Here is a 19,846-nt window from a genome sequence, read left to right as displayed (position 1 = left end):
CCTGCATCATTCAAGATTTAGTGTAATTTCCTGTCTGTGAAAAGTCTGTTGCTATAAAAAGCTCAACATTTCTGGACAGTGAGTTTAAAACTGAATTAAGTATAGTCTCATACTTGATTACTTTGTCCAGTTGACAGGCAAATATGTCTCAACAAAGTCTATTCAGCTTTGGATTCAAAAAACATAAAGACAGTGATAAAGATAGTCCAGGAGAAGGAAACCAAAAAACAACAACTGAAGTTGGGCCTACCACTGCACAGAATCCTAACATAACTAAGAACAAAAAGTATGACGCTGAAAAAAGAAAACGAGTTTTTCAGTCACACTGGGTGGAATCCTGGCCATGGCTAGCCCTGAAGGAAAGTCCAGAGGGGGAAGGACCAAAAATGTACTGCACTATTTGCCAAAAATATCCTACAATAGCAGTCAGCTATTCCGGTTCCGGTAGGAATGCATTCTTAAGTGGATGTGACCAGTTGCGCATTGAACCAATCAGAGCTCATGAAACTAGTAAGGCACATATGACATGTGTTTCATGGCACCGCCAGGAAATGAAAGAAACCACTTTGCAATGTCAGACTCCTACAGCCAGTACCTCAACATCCAGTGTCCCTACAGAGCAGCCCCTCATCATGCAAGCACTGCAAAAACTGAAGGAAACAGAAAGAAAGAAACTGACCATCTTGTTTAACAATGCTTACCTAATTGCAAAACAAGGAAAGCCACTCTCAGACATGGACACCCTATGTAGGGCTATGAAGAAAGCAGGTGTAGATATAGGAGAAAATTATGCAAACCGCGAAAAAGCCTCAGAGTTCATTAGATGTGAGGCGGATATACTTCAACAGGACATCAAAAAAATTGTTTCAAATTCTCGCTTCATCTGCATTATTGCTGACGGAAGCACAGATAGTGCCATCACTGAACAGGAAACTGTACTGGTCAGAGTAGTCAATGGTGGAAAACCCTACACTCTATTTGCAGATCTTGTTCCACTTGAACATGCACATGCTCCAGGAGTCCTGGACGGTATAGTTAAAGGAATCAAAAGGTTATCTTTGGATTTAGTAGATATGAGGTCTACAGAACATCCGGGTCCATCACTAATCGCTGTCAATTTCGATGGTGCTGCAGTTATGATGGGATCTAAGGGAGGGGTTGCAGCACTCCTGAAGAAAGACATTCCTTTTCTTCTCCCATTCCACTGTGTAGCTCACAAGCTTCAGCTTGGGATTCTAGATGCTGTAAAATCCCATCCCTCTATTGGTCAGTTTGAGCAAACTTTGAAATGGATTTTCAAATTCTATTGGTATAGTCCTAAGAGGCGAAGAGATGCCAAAGAAATTTCAAGAATAATTGATGAAAACTTTGCTCATTTCACTGATATTAAACAGGTTAGATGGGTATCCAGCAAAACCAGGGCTTTGGCAGCCATGCAACAAAACCTGCAGACAGTGGTTCTACACTTGGGACAGGTCGCAGCTGGTAGTGATGATTCTGCTGCTAAGGCAAAAAAGTACCTCTCAGTTGTTACTAGTTTTACATTCATAAAAAACCTTTACAGTCTGAGAGATGTTCTGAAGCCAGTGTCTCAGCTTTCAGAATTCTTTCAGTCTAATGAACTGCTTTTATTGCATGTACCACCTGCTGTAGAGAAGTGTGCATTGACCCTAGTAGGCCTAAAGAGTGAGCTGGGTGAATATATGCAGCAGTTTAAAAAACTGTACCACCCGGAAGAAAAGAAGTTTGGACACATTTCTACTGATGGCTGGGAAATAAAGTTATCAGGACACTGCCCACCAGCAGCAACAATCCAAAGTGACAGTGAGCTCATTGACAGTATGGTTAAGTACATTGATAAGAGATTTGAAAATTTTAATTGCATGCCGGTTCAAGGTTTTCAGGCATTCGATTATACACTGTGGCCAGAAAGTAGAGAGGAGCTCTATACATATGGGCTCTCTGATATTGAGGCAATTGTACAACATTTTGAGGTACTTTTCACCACAGACGAGAGGTTGGCAATTGTAGAGGAGTTTTGTGGACTTAAAACCCATATGAAAAGCTTTCAGACCAAAGGTATTCCTGTATTGCCTGCATATTCCACCCTGCTAGCAACAAAACCTTACTCGTTGACTAATATATTGAAGCTTGTGGAGATGATGTTCACATTCAGTGTATCTACAGCAGAAGCTGAACGTGTGTTTTCTGCCATGAATATCATTAAGAACCCACTAAGAACACGGTTAAATCAAGATGTTCTCCAAGACCTAATGCTTCTTAAGGTAGAAGGACCCAACTTTGAGGATTATGACCCCAGCAGAGCTATTGATCTCTGGCTTACAAAAGGAGGCACAAAGCATGTGTCTGGACATAAAAGGCCACATCTATCATAACTGTTGAAGTATTGCTAATATTAGAGCATCCTGCCATGCATAATCGTTTATTGTTGTATTTCTATTCAATTTCTATATGTTTGGATAAAAGGGATAATATCGCTTGTCAAGTTTTCCTTTAGCATTATTATTGCACAGCTTTACTGATTTTAATAAAGCAAAAATATATTAATATTTCTCGGTCAGCCGGAGCCCTTATGTTTGATGTGGGGCGGGAGTAGGTGGGACAAGTGGATTTTACAGGACATGTAGATCTCAGTGGCATTTTGTCCCTTGGACAACTAGATTATTTGGAAAATTCCACACCCCTGATCCTACTGAACACCCGCTCGGTCCACAGACATGCAACCGAACTCTGGGACCTAATTCACACTGCGTCACCTGACATCGCCTTCCTTACTGAAACATGGATGAATGCATCTTCTGCCCCCGACATCACCATAGCCATACCGGACACTTACAAGATCATTCGAAAAGACCGCACCAATAAAAAAACTGGAGGAGGCATCGCCATCGTCCATAGAAACACCATCAAAATTACAACCAGCTCTGACGTCAATCTTGCAACCGCCGAACACCTCCACTTTCAGATCCACACCGACCCCAGGACCACACTTAAAGGAACCCCTTATTTACAGGCCCCCAGGCACCCGATCTCAATTCAGCGACGACATCGCTGACTTCGTCAGCCCGCACGCCCTCGCCTCCGAGAACTACATTCTTCTAGGAGACCTCAACTACCACCGTGACAACATTCTCGACAACAACACCACCACCCTTCTGGACAACCTGTCCAATCTCGGACTCAAACAACTTGTTGACACCCCCACTCACATAGCCGGACACACGCTCGACCCTATCTTCACCTCCAGCAAGCACATCTCCTTCGATCACACTACAGCTCTCCACTGGACGGATCACAGCTGTGTTCACTTCAGCTACAAAACAACCCTGACCCACAACCGTCCACAACCCATTGTCCGAAGAAAATGGAACAAAATCACCACCGACCAACTCCTCACATCACTCAGCCAAAACACTCCCACCCTAGCAACGGACCCAGACCTAGCGGCCACCAACCTCAGGCAATGGATTACCCACAGTGCGGACGAACTAGCACCCCTGAAAAAACACCAGCCGAAATCATCCAGCAAAAAAGCTCCCTGGTTCAATGATGACCTTAAAAAATCCAAGAAGACATGCTGCACCCTGGAGAAGAATTGGAGAAAAGAACCAACCTCAGACAACATGGCCTCCCTCAAGACAGCCACCCGCAAACACCACCAACTGATTCGATCCACCAAGAAATCAGCATTTAAGGACCGTCTCGACAACAATTCTCATAACAGCAAGGAACTCTTCAATATCGTCAAAGAATTCACCAACCCTCCCGCAGCATCCAACGACATCACTAACTCCCAAGACCTCTGCGATGCGCTATCCTCCTTCTTCTACAACAAAATTGCCGACATCCACAACAGCTTCAAGAATACTCCCAATGACCAACTCACCCCACCCCTTCAGATCCCACCCCTCCAACTAACTACCTCAACTCCTGGAACCCAATCACCATTGAAGACACCATTCGCCTCATGAACTCAATCCACTCTGGCTCACCTTCTGACCCCTGTCCCCACTACATCTTCAACAAAGCTGACTCCATCATCGCTCCCCAACTCCGCGATGTCATCAACTGCTCCTTCAACTCCGCCACCTTTCCAGAAATATGGAAACACGCCGAACTCAGCGCCCTTCTGAAAAAACCAACAGCAGACCCCTCAGATCTGAAAAACTACCGACCCATTTCCCTCCTCCCTTTCCCGGCCAAAGTCATCGAGAAAGCCGTCAATAGCCAACTCGCAGCCTTCCTTGAATCCAACAACTCCCTGGATCCCTCACAGAACGGCTTTCGAGCCAAACACAGCACTGAAACCGCCCTCATTGCAGCGACCGACGACATCCGAGCACTCCTGGACAACGGTGAAACAGTGGCCCTCATCCTACTCGACCTCTCCGCCGCCTTCGACACTGTCTGTCACAACACCCTCATACAACGCCTCAACAACATCGGCATACAAGGAAAAGCCTTGGACTGGATCATCTCGTTCCTTGCCGGGAGAACACAGAGAGTCCGACTCCCCCCTTTCTACTCAGAGCCCACCGAAGTCATCTGCGGCGTACCTCAAGGCTCCTCACTCAGTCCCACCCTCTTCAACGTGTACATGAGTCCCCTCGCCTCCATCGCACGTCAACACAACCTCAACATCATCTCCTACGCCGACGACACCCAGCTAATCCTTTCCCTCACCAAAGACCCCAACACCGCCAAAAACAACCTTCACGAAGGTATGAAAGAAGTAGCCGAATGGATGAAACAGAGCCGCTTAAAACTCAACTCAGACAAAACGGAGGTGCTCATCCTAGGATCCTCCCCCTCAGCTTGGGACGACTCCTAGTGGCCTTCCGCTTTGGGATCTGCGCCCACACCCACAGACCATGCACGTAACCTTGGCTTCATTCTAGACTCCTCCCTCTCAATGTCCAGACAAGTCAACGCCGTATCGTCTTCCTGCTTCAACGTCGTTCGCATTCTCAAAAAGATCTTCCGCTGGATCCCCCTCGAAACAACAAAGACTGTCACCCATGCACTGGTCACGAGTCGACTGGACTATGGCAACACACTCTACGCCGGAATTACAACAAAATTGCAGAAAAAGCTCCAGCGCATCCAAAACGCATCAGCGAGACTCATATTAGACATCCCGCGCCAAGAGCACATCACCGGTAACTTAAAAAACCTCCACTGGCTTCCCGTCAACAAAAGAATTACTTTCCGCCTTCTTACCCACGCACACAAGGCCCTTTATAATCTAGGACCCGAATGCCTCAACACCCGACTGTCCTTCTACTATCCCACCCGCCAACTAAGATCATCCAACCAAGCCCTCGCCGCAGTCCCGCGCATCCGAAAAACCACCATGGGTGGCAGATCCTTCTCCTTCCTGGCTGCCAAGACCTGGAACTCACTCCCCACCCACCTCCGCCTTACTCAGAATCACATCTCCTTCAGAAAAGAACTGAAAACATGGCTATTCGATAAACAATAAACCCCTCCCTCCAGCGCCTTGAGACCCTCTGGGTGAGTAGTGCGCTTTATAAATGCATGAACTTGAACTTGAACTTAAAGCCTCGAAGTAGTGGTGGAGAATCTGACCAAGATTCTTGGAGGACTATGATATCAAAGCTTTGCATATAATGTTTTAGATCTGCGTCCGTAAGCTTGTCCCCAATGCCGTTGATGTTTCAGGAGCAGATTTTGAAGCTTTTGAGCGATTACGGGGTTGTCATGTCAGTGTTTATCCGGCTTGTTGTTTATAGACCTGCTCAACCATGACCAGTCTGATTTAGTTCACTCGTTCACGGGGTTATGCCTTCTGACGCCCAGATCTTTTTGTTCTTGGCTGACTGGGCATTTACTACGGGCCCCTCGCAATACAGACCACGAGTGGTGGTCCTGATTTGGCTGATTTTGAGCGTTCCGATGTAAGAAATCGCTTGCCAAGAGATCTGGGTATCTGGGTTTTACGACCGGACGCAGTAGAATGCCCCAGCTATTTAGTTTTGCTTGTTCATTGAGCACGCTTTCAGCCAAGTCAGTTGAGGCCCATACTGTTTTAGTCACTTCAACCCAGGGTGTTCCAGTAAGACTATAAACTCCACTGAGGCCAGATCCTTGGTAGATATGTTTTTTAAGCTATCTATGGAGTTTAATAAGCGTAGAATATTGCCCCTGTTGAGGATATCAAAGGAGCCCCTTGAAGTATATTCCGGCATCAATAGAATTGCGGGGTCACCTGAATACACCTTTATCCTGTTCGGACCGCTCTGCAGGGATGTGGAGGTAGTCTCAGTCCTAATGAGGGCCTCTACTGGCATTCTCTGGTCAGGGGCCTTTGGGTCATCTGCTCTTGTTTGCACCTGGTTTGAAGGACTTCCTGTTGAGGAGGCTGCTGGAGGGTAGTCTAGTTGAGTCTCATAGCCAACATTAGGAGATGTTTTTTCATTTCTGGTGGCGCTCGGGTTGGGCGTGGATTTTTCCCCACCTTCGTTCGGGCCCTCGCTGGTGTTGGCTTTTTTAACTTTAACACAGCTACTCAGGGCAGGGCCGACACCTTTTTTTGGGGACGTTGTGTTAGAAGTCTATATTTGACCTATCTTTTTCCTTTGGCATGTATGCGTCTGATCCTGATAAGGGGAGGAACATGAGTCCATTTCTGTATCTGTATCAGGGCTCGTTCGAGCGGGCTTAACAAGCGTTGATCCTAGGAGCTGAATGCTGACTTGGTTGTTCATAGCTTTACCTTCAGTCAGCGTGCCTTGCTTTAACTTGCGGCCCTTCCTCCGTTGTTTTCTGCCCCGCCTTGGGGAATGCCCATGTCCCCGCGGGACGTCCTTTTGGTTGGGTTCCAGAGTGGGAACTGGGTCATTGATTACTGGTTGAAGGGCTTCGCCTTCCCTGGAGAGTCCTTGGGCTCTTAATAGCCTTGTGCTTTCCTTTTCACTTGCCTTTTTTTCTTTATGTATTTGAGGGAGGAGCTCCTCTGGTGGAAGCAGAGTTTCCCTGGTGTTTATTTGCCATGTACAGTTTTTCCCTTTAAGTTGACCCGTTGATGAACTGTTTTTAACTGCCTCCCTGACACCTGTGAGGAGATTGTCCATTGCTCCGGGAAGTGTAGCCAGCTTATCCACAATTGCTATGCCGGGGCAGTTTGATTGTATCAGTGCTGTCTCCTCTTGTGCCCTTTTGACCAGTTTATTCAGTTTGGCTAGCTTATTGTCAATGTTGGAGACAAAGACTGATAGCGAATGTAGAACTGTTAACTGGAGGTCCATTTTATCCGATTGATATTGGATGGCATTGACAGACAGTTGCATTGTGTGCAGGAGAGATTCCCATATATCTGTCTTTGCTCGCGAATTTGGGATTGTGATGTTAGGTTGCGAGACATTGCATTTTGGGCTTATTACAGTTGCTTTTCGGACCGCTGGAGGCGGTGAGGTGTAAAGGGCGACCAATTCTTCCCACTCTTCTTGTGTGGGATACGTGGCCCCTGAATCCGGAGCTTTTGGTGAAATGGTGACTGAAACGTCTTGCGCTGGGAGATAGCCTTGAGGGGGAGTTAGAGGTTGCTCAAGCTTTGCCTAATGGTGGACTTGGGCCCTGATCACAATTGACTCCTGTTCCTCAGAGGGATACCCAGCAAGCAGCTGCGCCTTTGTTTCATTATCGTGATCTGCAGATGTCCTGAAACCCTTACTGAGTTCTGGTTGGGATTGCCTGAGAACTTGTAGGGAGGGTGAGGGTGTGTTTTTCTCTAACTTGGAGGCTTGTTTTAGACCAGGGGTACATTCCCCCTTATTTGCTGCCCAACTTGAGATCCGAGATTCCGAGTTGCCTGAAGTGCTGGATACTAATGCAGGTATACCAGGGGCTTATGGAACATCAGATATGCTGGGGTCCTTAGGAGCCGTTTGAGTCCCTCGATTATCCCCAGAGTCTCTGGTGGAGTTGGACCAGTGTTCTGGGGACCATTTTGCTCCCAATTGAATGGTGGAGTCCTTCTGGGTCCAATTTGTTTTCGAACCCGTACCCTGGGCACTCTGGGTGGAATCTTGTTGCTTTCTCGTGAGTGCCTTTGTTTTTAATTCACGCACCTGAGCCGAGTCGGGCCTCCAGTTCATGGTGGTCGTCTTAAGGGTCGCCCCTCTGTGGAACTCGCTGTGGTTTCCGCAACTTGATTCAGTCTGTATGGAGTCTGGGGGGTCCCTAACGTCACCATCTTCTTCTTCTACTCCCCCCCCTCCTCCTTCTCCATCTTCATCGTCGGTGATGACGTCCAACCCCTCTGGGGGGGGGGGCTTTCTCTTCTTCCCTCTCATTAGCTCATTCAGTTGCTCTGCCTGAGACCCTAGATCCGATACATAGGAAACCGGAAGTAGTGGAGTTGGCAGGTTGTTGAGTTGCCGGGTGTTCAAGCAGAGGACTGAACCGGCGTCTTTTATGAATGAAAATTTCGTATACATTTTTGGTTGGAAGCTTGGCCCTTTAGGGTTTCGTGAAAGTTCAGAGCTTGAGTGACCTGGGAGAAAGTGGGTTAGGGGGATCAGCCACTCGTTTCCTCCTCCTTCCCTTAGACCCTCTTCCTCCCCATTTCCAGGTCATCTATGCTGGTGCTCCTAGAGTCTACATTTGATTTCTTTTTGTCCTTGTTTGCTCTCCTAGATCTTTTGGTAGGGTTCAAGGTTACGTAGGGGTCCCGGGATCTCCCAGACCTCATAGGGGTCTTAATGTCGGCCAGCTTTTATTCCTAATCCTAGGTCCTTTTTCCCTTCTCCTTTCTCTTCTTCTTCTTGTCCGTAACGGCACAATGTTGCGTAGTTGTGCAGATTCCTTTGGTGTCCTTGACCCCCCGAATTCAATGTTTGAGTCAAGTAGAGGCTGTCAGAGTCTGACTGAGTCTGGTAAGTCATTTAAGCCCGTGCGGGTGCGATGAGGCTGGCGGGTATGGCTGAGAATGGGTGTGTATGATGATGAAGAAAGAGCGTGCAGAAAAAGAAAGGCTGGCTGGTGGAGCAGGGAGCTGATTAGGAGTGTCTCCGTGCACCTCCGTGCACCTCTGCCGCTTCTACCACCTCAGCCACCTCTGCCTCTGCTGCCACACCTCTTATGGTTCCTGACCGCTCCCGCCCCGCCTGCTCTTGCCCTGCTTAAGCACGACTTGGGGCTCAGGATGCTGAGACTGAGGCAGCAGCAGGTGCTGGGGCGAGGATGAAAGGATGAAAGGGTGGGACCTAGAAGCAACGTGGTAGCGAACGTGCGCCTGAGGAGCAGCTAGCAGTACTTGAGAACCCCCTCCCCGATGCAGTTTAAAATGTCGGGCTCGCTCCCGCCACCCACTGACCGCGCTCACACCAACCTTCATGCTCCGGTGGTCGTGCGGCTCCCACTTTCTTCTCAAGCTGCCACTGCTACTGCCCGCCTCAGAACCATCACGGAAACCGTCACAGGATGCCAGGCACTGGTCTCAAGGTGCTGGGCACTAGGCACCCCTGCGGGCTTTGCAGGTTTTTCCGCTTGCTCCCATCGGACCTTTTATCGTTATTGCCGCCTACCGGCTGCCAGGTAGTGGTGGTGCAAGGCACTGGTTCCAAGACGCTGGGACGGGGTCTTAGCTGTGACTCGCCTCCATCTGGCTGCTCGCAACGAGAGAACTGCGACTGACGACCAGAGCGGCTCACGACTCTCTGCTGCTCTCTCCTGGTCTCTCAGTGAACATTATATGTATACCAGCGTTAAAAAGTATTTATTCAAGATGAAATCGTATGTATTTTCAGAGCTCATGTGCTGATGTTTGGAAAAAACATGACTGGATTTAAAAATGAGGCATTTAAAGCCATTTCATTTGTAGAGATGTATTACTCATATTACCTTGATGCCAGGGCGATTGCAATAATGTCTCTTATATATTGCCTGTGTACAATCATTTTCAAACTTATTATTATTATTATTAAAATTACATTTATAAAGTGCACAGACTACCTGTAGGCCTCGCAGCGCTTTTAACTGAAATCCTGGCGGATAACTAAGATGATTAGCATGCACTACTGAACAAGTGGGTCTTTAAAAGCTTCCTAAATGCCATCCGGTTGTTGTTTTCTCTGAGAATAAGCGGAAGAGAATTCCATATTCTCGCAGTATTGTGTGAAAATGAGCGGCCACCCCAACGAGCCTTGTTTATCTTGGTCGTGGTGGCTAGTTGCAATGAACTTGAGCGCAAAGCTCTGAGGGGGAAGTAGGGGGTGACCAGAGGGTGCATTATGGCTGGACCAGTTCCGCAAATTGCTTTTTGAACAAGACACATAGCCTTAAATTGGACCCTTGCTGCCACAGGGAGCCAGTGTGACTTTCTTAAGACGTTTTTGGCTGACTGCCAGCGAGGAATTTAAAAAAGCAGCCGGGCCGCACAGTTTTGGGTGACCTGGAGTTTATTAATCACTGCCGCCGGGGCTCCCAAATAAAGAGCATTGCCGTAGTCCAGGCGTGAGAGTATTAAGGCCTGGACCATGACTCTCCTCGCCTGGAATGGAAGCAAAGGGAGCACCTTCCGGAGCATTCTCATCAGCCCAAAACAGATGGATGCAGTCTTGGTAGCCTGAAAAGAAAAATCCAGTGATTTATCAAGCCAAACTCCCAGGCTTTTTATCTCCGATTTAGGGAGGGGCGGGGGGCCTAGACATGTAGGCCAAAAGAAGGCCAGACTGGTAGGTGGAGAGTTACCCAGTAACATGACCTCCGTCTTCTCTCCATTCAGTCTAAGATAGGAGGATTTCATCCATTTGGCCACTGCTTCTAAGCATAAACTCAGCGTGCTAGACGACCCCTCAGAGTGGTCTAGTGAGACCACCAACTGAGTGTCGTCTGCGTAGGTGACAATACAAACGCCAAACGGATGAACTATCTCCGCTAGGGGCCTCATGTAGATGTTAAAAAGTGTGGAGCTCAGGGCAGAGCCCTGAGGAACCCCACACTTGAGTGGCTGTTTAGTGAAAACAGCCTCGCCCTCAAACACCTGGAAGAAACGTTCCTCGAGGAAGGGTGCAAGCCATGCCCTTCAAGCTATGTAATAGGGTAGCATGGTTAACAGTGTCGAATGCGGCGCTGAGGTCTAATAATATGATGGCCGCTTTCAAAGCGGCCATCATATTATTAGACCTTAAAAACACTGTCAAAGTGTTTTCAATCATTGTGCTGTGAGAAACATGTATTATCATTTCCTGAGGGAAATGAAGCAATGGGCATTGTGTTGTTTGTTAGAGTTAATTTTAAAGCAAATTTGTCTGCTCTGCCCATCCACCCCACGATCTCCCAGAAATAAGATGGGCCTATGAGGAAACTGTAGCCTTTCAGCAAGGTACTGATATTTAGAGCTCTATAGTTCAGAGACATATGCTAACATTCCTGTGTGTACAAAAACACCTTATTTGTTAATTTCTTATTTTCTATTAAGGTTTTATTGTGTATGTGTTTTTTTTACAGGTACGGCTGGAGTCAACGTGTTACAGGAAATCCTAGAGTCTCAAGACACAGAGACTAGCGTACCTCACAATTCGACTCATGCATGTAAATAAAAAGGTTCCTGCTGTAAACGCCATGTAAGCAGCAAAACTGACATTCCAAAACCCTATAGAGGTCCTAAAGGAGCGGTCCTCAGAGAGCGGGGAAAGTCCTTGTATTATAATGTGAAAAGTGACGGTTATTTCCTATTTTCTTTGAAGTTCCTCCAGAGGCACACAAGGACAGCATACCACCACAAATGGTAGACAGAGTCTACAATGCCTAAAATGGTCCTGCTACAAAGAAAGGGGCACCGCAAAGGAATGTATTGGGTGTGTTTTCTTGCAAAAGGCAGAGTAAAAAAAAAACATTTTTTTTTGAGGGGGGAGTTCTACACTAAGGCGTAGGAGCGTCGCCCCCCTGCTTTAAAACTTGCAAAGGAAAAATAAAATGATAATAACGGAACATTATTAGAATTATTTTTTTGTACTGAAGTTGCATGGCAGCCAGGTTATTAGGGTGGGGTGGGACGGGGCTCCCCTGATGCCGATGGCGGATGAGTGGTGGCTACACGTTGCGTGTGCATGACGGTTTGGCCCTCCGTTTCAGGCCGACCAGCCCATCGTGCGCAGTTTGCATGTTCTCCACAGGCTGAATTGTACGGCCTGGGTGGAGAACATGCAGAGCCTCCCAGTCCCTCTCAAACCAATTACAGCACTGCTGTACGACAGTGTTGTGATTGGTCAGGGGATTCTGGGAGGCTGTGTGTGTCCTGGTGCCTGCTGGAGGAGAGACAGCGGCTGGCGATGGCAACCACCAGGTAGGTTTTCTTTTTTTTCTGAACTCCCCGCCACTGTTCCCTACCAGCCACCACTGGTCATTTTCTCTCAAACACCTTGTTCTTATAGGATAATGAGAGAGTATAAAATGTGATGTAGAAGGTATGCAGGAGGGGGCGGGCTTCGGTCTGTAAACAATTGTAAAAGCTCTTAATTTTTTTTATATATATTTTTTATCTTACATCGTAGAGCAATCACAAAAGATCTCTGGAGAAGTCTCCCTTAAGGATAAGTGAACAATGATGCTTTTAAAGGACATCATCTAGACCAATCAAAATGCCCAGACGTCAACAACTAGTGAGAGCTGCACTGTACATCCAGACAAGCCAGGCGTTGGCTCCGCACATAACTGATATAGACCCGGTACTGACTTTAACCCATACACCCCATTACAAGTATGGCCTACAGCCATTACATTGAACACTCCTACAGGAACTCTGTTTCAACCTAGGGCTGGAGACCCCAATGTGGTGCGCACTTTCAGCCGCAGACAAACAACAGCAGGTGTTGTGTAAAACCATTGAAGGGAATCTCGAGCTATGCAAAAGCTTCCTTAAAGAATCAGAAGAAGAAGCACGGCCCCAGAGCAACAAACAGCTCCGTTAGATCTACCTTTACACTTCAGGCAGGTCCCCACAATCCGCAGGGCTCTAAATGTTCAGCTTCTGAGGTGTCGAATGTAGATGTGTTCCCCAGAAGACCATCCCCAAAACTGTCTATAATTAATGACCAAAGGCCTTGTGGAGCCAATCTTGAAAGCGACGAGGAAGAGCAGGACCCTAATTTTTAATGTATAGGACTTCTTAGAGGGCTGACTGGGGTAGCAGAGAGTTCTGACGCAATGGCAGCATCTGCGCACAGTGTACCTTTTAGTGAAGACCCTGACCTGCTGCAATCACCAATACCCAGTCCCTGCACCTCTTACACCTCTGAGAACCTGAGCTATTACGACCAGCATTTAAGTTCCCCATATCCGAGGTCATCGGTTACTCCTCCAGCAGCATACAATTCCACCAGCCCCCCTATTAAGTGTAAATCTACCAGCATCCGAATCAACATACTCCGACAGTAGTATGGGTTGGAGCGTATTTCAAAATCAGAGCTTTGAAGCACAGTCTAGCAATGAACTGTCCCCCATAGCAGCCGGGCACTCGCATTGGGACCCTGTTTTTTGTATCCCCCAAATGCCTGGCCTTCAGAATGGGGCTATTGATGGTTACCAGAGAACTGTACCAGGTGTGCTATGTGGTAATATACACCCCATGCCAATTGCCACAGCTAATGCCATGGAATATAGGGCTTTAGACCAAAAACCTGTAATAGGGACATATATCAAAGACATACAACAGGCTGTCAGAAAGCTAAAATCCAAGCTGAAGTAAGACCTTAATACTGGGGAAGGCAGGAATCGATAACAGTCATGTGAGGATGTCCAGAGGGAGATAATTCAGAGGATAGGAAGATGTAGAAGAGGTGTTACAAGCTTGTGTATCAGCCTCTGCAGACATCGGGGTTTTACCATCATGACTAGGCCTACAGCGCTCCCTAAAGAACAACGGTTCCACGTTTATTAATAAAGCTACCCTTAGGCCAAAATTTAAAAAGAAGGTCCAAAATTTACTCACTAAGGCCAGTCAGTTCTTACAAGTCCTCAAGAACAAAAACCAGCTAGAACCCCTAGACCAAGGCCTAAAAGTTCCAAATACATAGACAGCACCATATAAATCAGCCCCTGTTAGATCCCAAAACATAAATTTAGGAGAGAACCTCTGGAGCTCAAGACGTTTCAGCCACCCACGTGGTGAAGTTGAGAGACATGGATACACCGAACACCCCAAAGGTCTCATGCAGGGTCTGTACTTGTGGAGGAGGGTATATTCAACAGATACTCCGGATCTAGTTCAAACAGGCTGTGGAAGGCTAAAAGCGGGAGGCCCGGTAACAAACAAATGTGGGCTATTAGCGCCAAGCATTGCAGCCTTTTAATATGTACATTTTAGAAAGGCAGAATCTGTGCTACAAGAAGAATTAAAAATACGACTGATCATAACCAGAGTCATCCAACTCAAAATGATTCACAGAAGAGTTTGCCATCTAACACAATCCCCAAATCTGAGGATTCAGAACCTGTGTTTTAAGAGAGCATCAAAAGGACAGGCGCAGTGTAGAGAGATATAACGGTACAGAGCATTACAAGGAATTCAGTTTTGTTAACCTAGAGTACAAAAACTCCTCTGATCAAGGAGTTTTAGCTACTCATCAGGCCGTAAAAACTCACATAGTGCAGCTGTTCCGCAATGAGGGGCCTAATGGTTTCTATCAAATATGCTTCCAAGGACAAGGCATTGAAAATCCCTTGTTCACCAGACGAACACCGCATGATGTGTTTGACGCTGTAGAATTTCTAGAAACCCTCTCTAATCTTTTACAGAGTAAGACAAAAATAGTAGCTTATGGGTCCTTCAGAGTCAGTGCCCTTGTTGGTTTCGGAGAAGTGAGGGGGGTGTTTCCAGACCTTTAAAGAGCATCTTGTACAGTAAAATTGTTGGAAATAAACAATGGGGTATATTCTCAAGAACGTGTGATAACCATTGCAAAAGTTATTTAACGCAACCCTAAACATCGCAGTCCATCGCGGGAAATTTACGCTATGTTAACTAGGTATTCACAACACGGTGGTACCATGCGAGAGTCACCAGATAACGCGTCAACTGACTGCGATAAAATCAACGCGACACTACTAAAATGAGAAACGTAAACACAAAAAAACTGTGATGAGGCTTATCGCGATTCAAAAATCAGCGAAAACCAGCTACAGGCCTGCAATGCACACGCGTCAGGCGTAAAAAATTACCATAAAAGTAGGAAAAAATGACAAACAAATGCCAAACAACAGCCAAGCACAATGGATGTTGCCGGAGCAAGTACGGAGGAGAACCAGAACACTACAAGCCCCCTGGAGGACCTGCCTCGGACCTCTGGGTCAGGGAAGGGCAAGGAGAAGAAGAGTTGGAAGAAGCACTTTAGTCCACAGGAAAACAGGATCCTGATAACGGAGGTGGTCAAACATCATCAACTACTGTTTGTCACCTCCACTGTGTCATTGGCAACAAAAAATGGACTATGGCAGTCCATCGTGGACAAGGTGAATGCAGTCGGAGTGCTGAAGAGGACAATGGAAGAGGTCAAGAGGCGCTGGAATGACATCAAGTGCAAAAACAAAGCTGAAACTCACCATCAACCGGCAGCAATTCAGACTGGAGATGGGAGTTCTGCACCACAGGAGAAGCTGGATGACTTGGAGGAAATGATGTCCACAGTCATCAGTGGAGAGACGGTGGCTGTAGTCGGGGGACTAGACACTGCTCAACAGGACCGGACACAAAAGCACCACGGTGAGTAACGACCAGGGACTGTGGGGATGGAGGAGGTGGGTACAATGGCACACATGTACAATTGTGCTGCGGACAAACCATGCCCCAGACCCCAACTCCCACCAAGAGAACAATGTACCCAGGTATGCTACATGTCAGCACTGTACAAGCACAGAAGTCAAAGCCACACCGCATGAAAGGGATAAGGGGCAGCAAACCAGAGTAGCAGGGGCCACCCCTGTGGTACTGAAAATTTTGGACCTGTGTCATAAACATCGTTGTAATATGACGATTTTGATATCAGCAGACCGAAAATGGCCAGTATACTATGCACAAGCATTTTCGTCAAATTCGAGTGACGATTTCACCCTGAAATCATCATTTTCGTCCTGAACCCTTGGGTTCCATTTTGTGTACGGCAGCCATTTTGTGAGTTGCCCTCACATAGGTCAATGATAAAGGCCAAACACGGTCCTGAAGGACACGTACAACTTTCCTGACTTCTCTGCGACCTGGGCAAGCTGACTCCACTGCCCCAGGTCAAACCTGTTTGGGCAGTTCCTCTCCCAGTGACCGGTCGAGATAGCATCAAGGCACAACGTGCCATAAACCTTTCATCACACACAAACCATGCCTAATCTTGCACACACCTGTCCCTGTTTCCTACTTTATGACTTGCTTTACGAGGAGGAGGTGCCCGTTTTTATTGGGGGTCCGTCGATATCTAATGAAATACTGGGCCTTGCCGGGTAATTGATTGTGGGCTGAACAAACTGAAATGTGGGATTGTCATCATGACTCTGCTTTTTCTTTGTAGTGAAAATATGTGAATGGTCAACTGTAAACTTAAGAATGTTTGCCTAAAGCGTAATATTTTGTATAAAAAGAGCAGGCTGGCTTTGTAAGATCGAGCAGTCTCCTGACAATATACACCGTGTTGTACTTCAAGGATACCTGTTACTTGGTTGCAGCCAATAAATTCAATCTTTGACTTCACCTAGAAGACTCTGTGTTTCTGTAGTCTGAAACAGGAAGGACCCGAAGTCATAGGGTGTTGTCCCTGGCACCGCTGGGTTACCGGTTCCATACCGGTTCTGAAAAACCCAGTACTTCAGTTGGCGCCCAACGTCGGGCGATATCAGCGGTACCGGTCCAAGCCAGAGGTTCGTGAGGAGCTTTGTGTGAAAATTCTGGAGGAAGGCCGCCACTTCATCGACCCCTGCATGTCGACGTGGTCCCAAAGTCTTTGCTGCGAGGTTCCGCGCTTCCCGACGGCTACGAAGGACTTCTGCCCTGACTATCACCCTGTTTTGGAACCTTGATGATTGGTAAAGCGAAACGATAGACAAGTCTTCTGGTGATGTCATCGATACCTCAGTTAAGTAAAAGTGGAGCGTCTCCCAGTCCTTAGTTAGTTCTTAGTTTTGAGTATCCCTTCGGGATCTTTGATTTGGAACTTGCAAGTACCAAAGCCGAGGGACTCGTGTATTCACGAGAATATCGTAATCGATAATCCCTTGAAGTTTAAAGCTAGACTAGTGAGCGAAGATGCCTGGTCTTAGCAGACTTGGACATTTGTTTTGTCTTGGTTGTAATAGGGATTCCCGATTGGAAGACTCGTGCCCGGTTCCTCCGATTGGAACTCCAACTTATGAACTTTATGTGAAACATGGAGTAGGCCCCATCACCTATAACGAAGTGTGGATCAAATACACCAGAAAGGATGGTGTTTTGAAATGGCCCCAAATATGGTAGCTTTGACACGGAAATCCTAGATAATCTAGAAGTTAGACTTTTCAAGAAGAAAGCCCGGCCGGCGATGTTTGACTCTTTCCGCCTATGGCGAAAGGAAGCCAAACAGAAGGAAATTAAATTAGCGAAGAAAAATAAGAGAGAAAGGGGTATTTCGATAATGCAAGCTGCTATGCAGTTTAAAGATAACGAAGAAGAACAGATGAGTGAGCAGTTGCACAGGCAACGTAAAATGGTTATCGATAAATGTTACCCTGTTTTGCCGCCTCAGCAAGATGCAGCAAAAGAACTTGAAAAAGATCCCCTAATGTCTCACTTATTGAGTTTGCCACCCCCCTATGCACAGAGTGCTACAGCACCTCCGCAACCCTTAGTTGTGTAACCCCCGATTGTTGTGCCTCAAGTTCTTCCACAGCCACCAGCTGCTCTTCAGTTGGCTCCTACTCTTCCGGTGCAGCCTCCTCAAGGGCCACCGACTTTGACATCTGCTCTGCCTTTACTTCCTACAACTTTGACCACTATATCGACTACCACTCCTGGTATTCCTCCTGACACTGCCTCTGCATCTGCCTTGCCTCACTTTGCTTCTCCGCCTGTCCTTTCATCAACTTCTCCCTCTGTTCGCCAGAGAATGACTAGCACTGTTGCTAGCCTTCTTTATCCTCTCTTTGGAGCAACAGGTGTATCTCCTGTCTCAGAGCGTAAACAGTTACGTAGCCAACTGCCTGATTCTAGGGAGAAGGAAACATTGAATTATTTGGCACATAAATGGGTTACTGAACCGACGAAATATGAGCTAGAGTCTGTTATGGATGTCTTCCATCAGTGGGAAGCACCAAAACAGAGATACGTTTTTGAGAAAATGTGTACTTTCCTGAGCGAGGATTTAGAGGAGAATGATTTGGAGCCCAATCCACCTGAGTTATGTCATATACGGTTTGAGTTTGGGAAAGGCGCAATTGTGGGTTCAGATGTTAAGAAAGCAGTTGCGACATTGTTGTCGTTTAGGAGTGAAGATGTTTCTCGGTCGTTGCTTGAGTCTCATTCCTCTGTTAAAAGGAAGGTGAGACAATACCCCATGAGGGAGGTTCCCCCAGTATGGAAGGAAGCAGTGGTGGCTGGTCTGAATAATGTTCCCCCAGCTGTTCCAGCACACTTTCAGCGTGTTTGGGTACATGTTCCGTGGAAGCGCGCTGAAGTATTGGCCCTTAAGCAGACATTACCTGATCCCCGTAAAAATCCTGCAGGATATTACAAGGAATTGACACAGACTGCAGGCTCTTGTATTATGAATTTAGCGGATATAGACATGTTATTTGGAAATGTTATTCCACAGCCTTTATGGGGAAAGATTCGTCATGCAGATCATGATCAGGAGTTTGGTGACACATGGGCTAATATTAGTGCTGCAGATGACCGACAAGTTGGTGGTGCTAAACCTGAACCTTTAGTGGCTGATCTTCCTGGTAGGATAATTAATTACATTAAGACGTTAATGCCCGCGATGCGTGTGAATTGGGACAAGTTGTCTGCGTGTAAGCAGAAGAAAGATGAAACTGTGTCTGATTTCTTCACCAGGTTTGAAGAAACGTTTGTCGACCACAGTGGTCAAGATATGAGTACAGAAGGTGGTCAACGGTTGTTCGTTGACAAGTTCGTGCATAATTTGCTTCCCGAGTTGTGTAAGAAATTAAAAGATTCAGAAAGTTCGTGGGCCGTTTCCTCTTCAGCACAGATATTGGCTACTGCGCAGTATTACGAAAATAGAGATAAAGATGAGAAAGATAGAGCAGACAAGAAAACGAAAGAGTTAAAAACGAAAGTTCTATTACAACAGGCGTACCCGCCTCGTGGTGGTCAAAGTAACTATCAGCAGCCTCAGCAGTTTCAGAAAAACATGCAAAGGACCGAATATCCTCAACAACGTTTTCCTGTGGGCCCTAATCAGTGTGCATATTGTAAGGAAGAGGGCCATTTTAAAAGTAGCTGCCCTGCTTTATTACAGCGTATGAATGGTGTTTCTAGCGCAAGAGGTCGAGGTACTCCACAAGCGCCTAGAGGTAGAGGACGTGGAAATTTCCCCCAGAACGCGCGCTCATTTCCACCTCAGAATTCAATGAATAGGTTTGATCAGCAGAATAACGCGTCTAATAGGACAGCTCAGTACTATGCTAATGACTACTATGCACAAGATGAGAATATGGAAGGTAATGATTGCTAGGACAGCCATAGATAAAGAGAGGGAGTTGTTTCAGTTCCAGTAGATCAGAGTGGACCTTACGTTGAGGTGATTACATCAGGTGTCCCAGAGCCTTTTCTGTTAGATACTGGTGCTACAAAGAGTTCTATTATGCACTCTAAACTCCCTGG

This window comes from Lissotriton helveticus, chromosome 4_2, assembly GCF_964261635.1.
Source record: "Lissotriton helveticus chromosome 4_2, aLisHel1.1, whole genome shotgun sequence".
NCBI lineage: Eukaryota > Metazoa > Chordata > Amphibia > Caudata > Salamandridae > Lissotriton > Lissotriton helveticus.
This window is presented reverse-complemented; position numbering follows the sequence as displayed.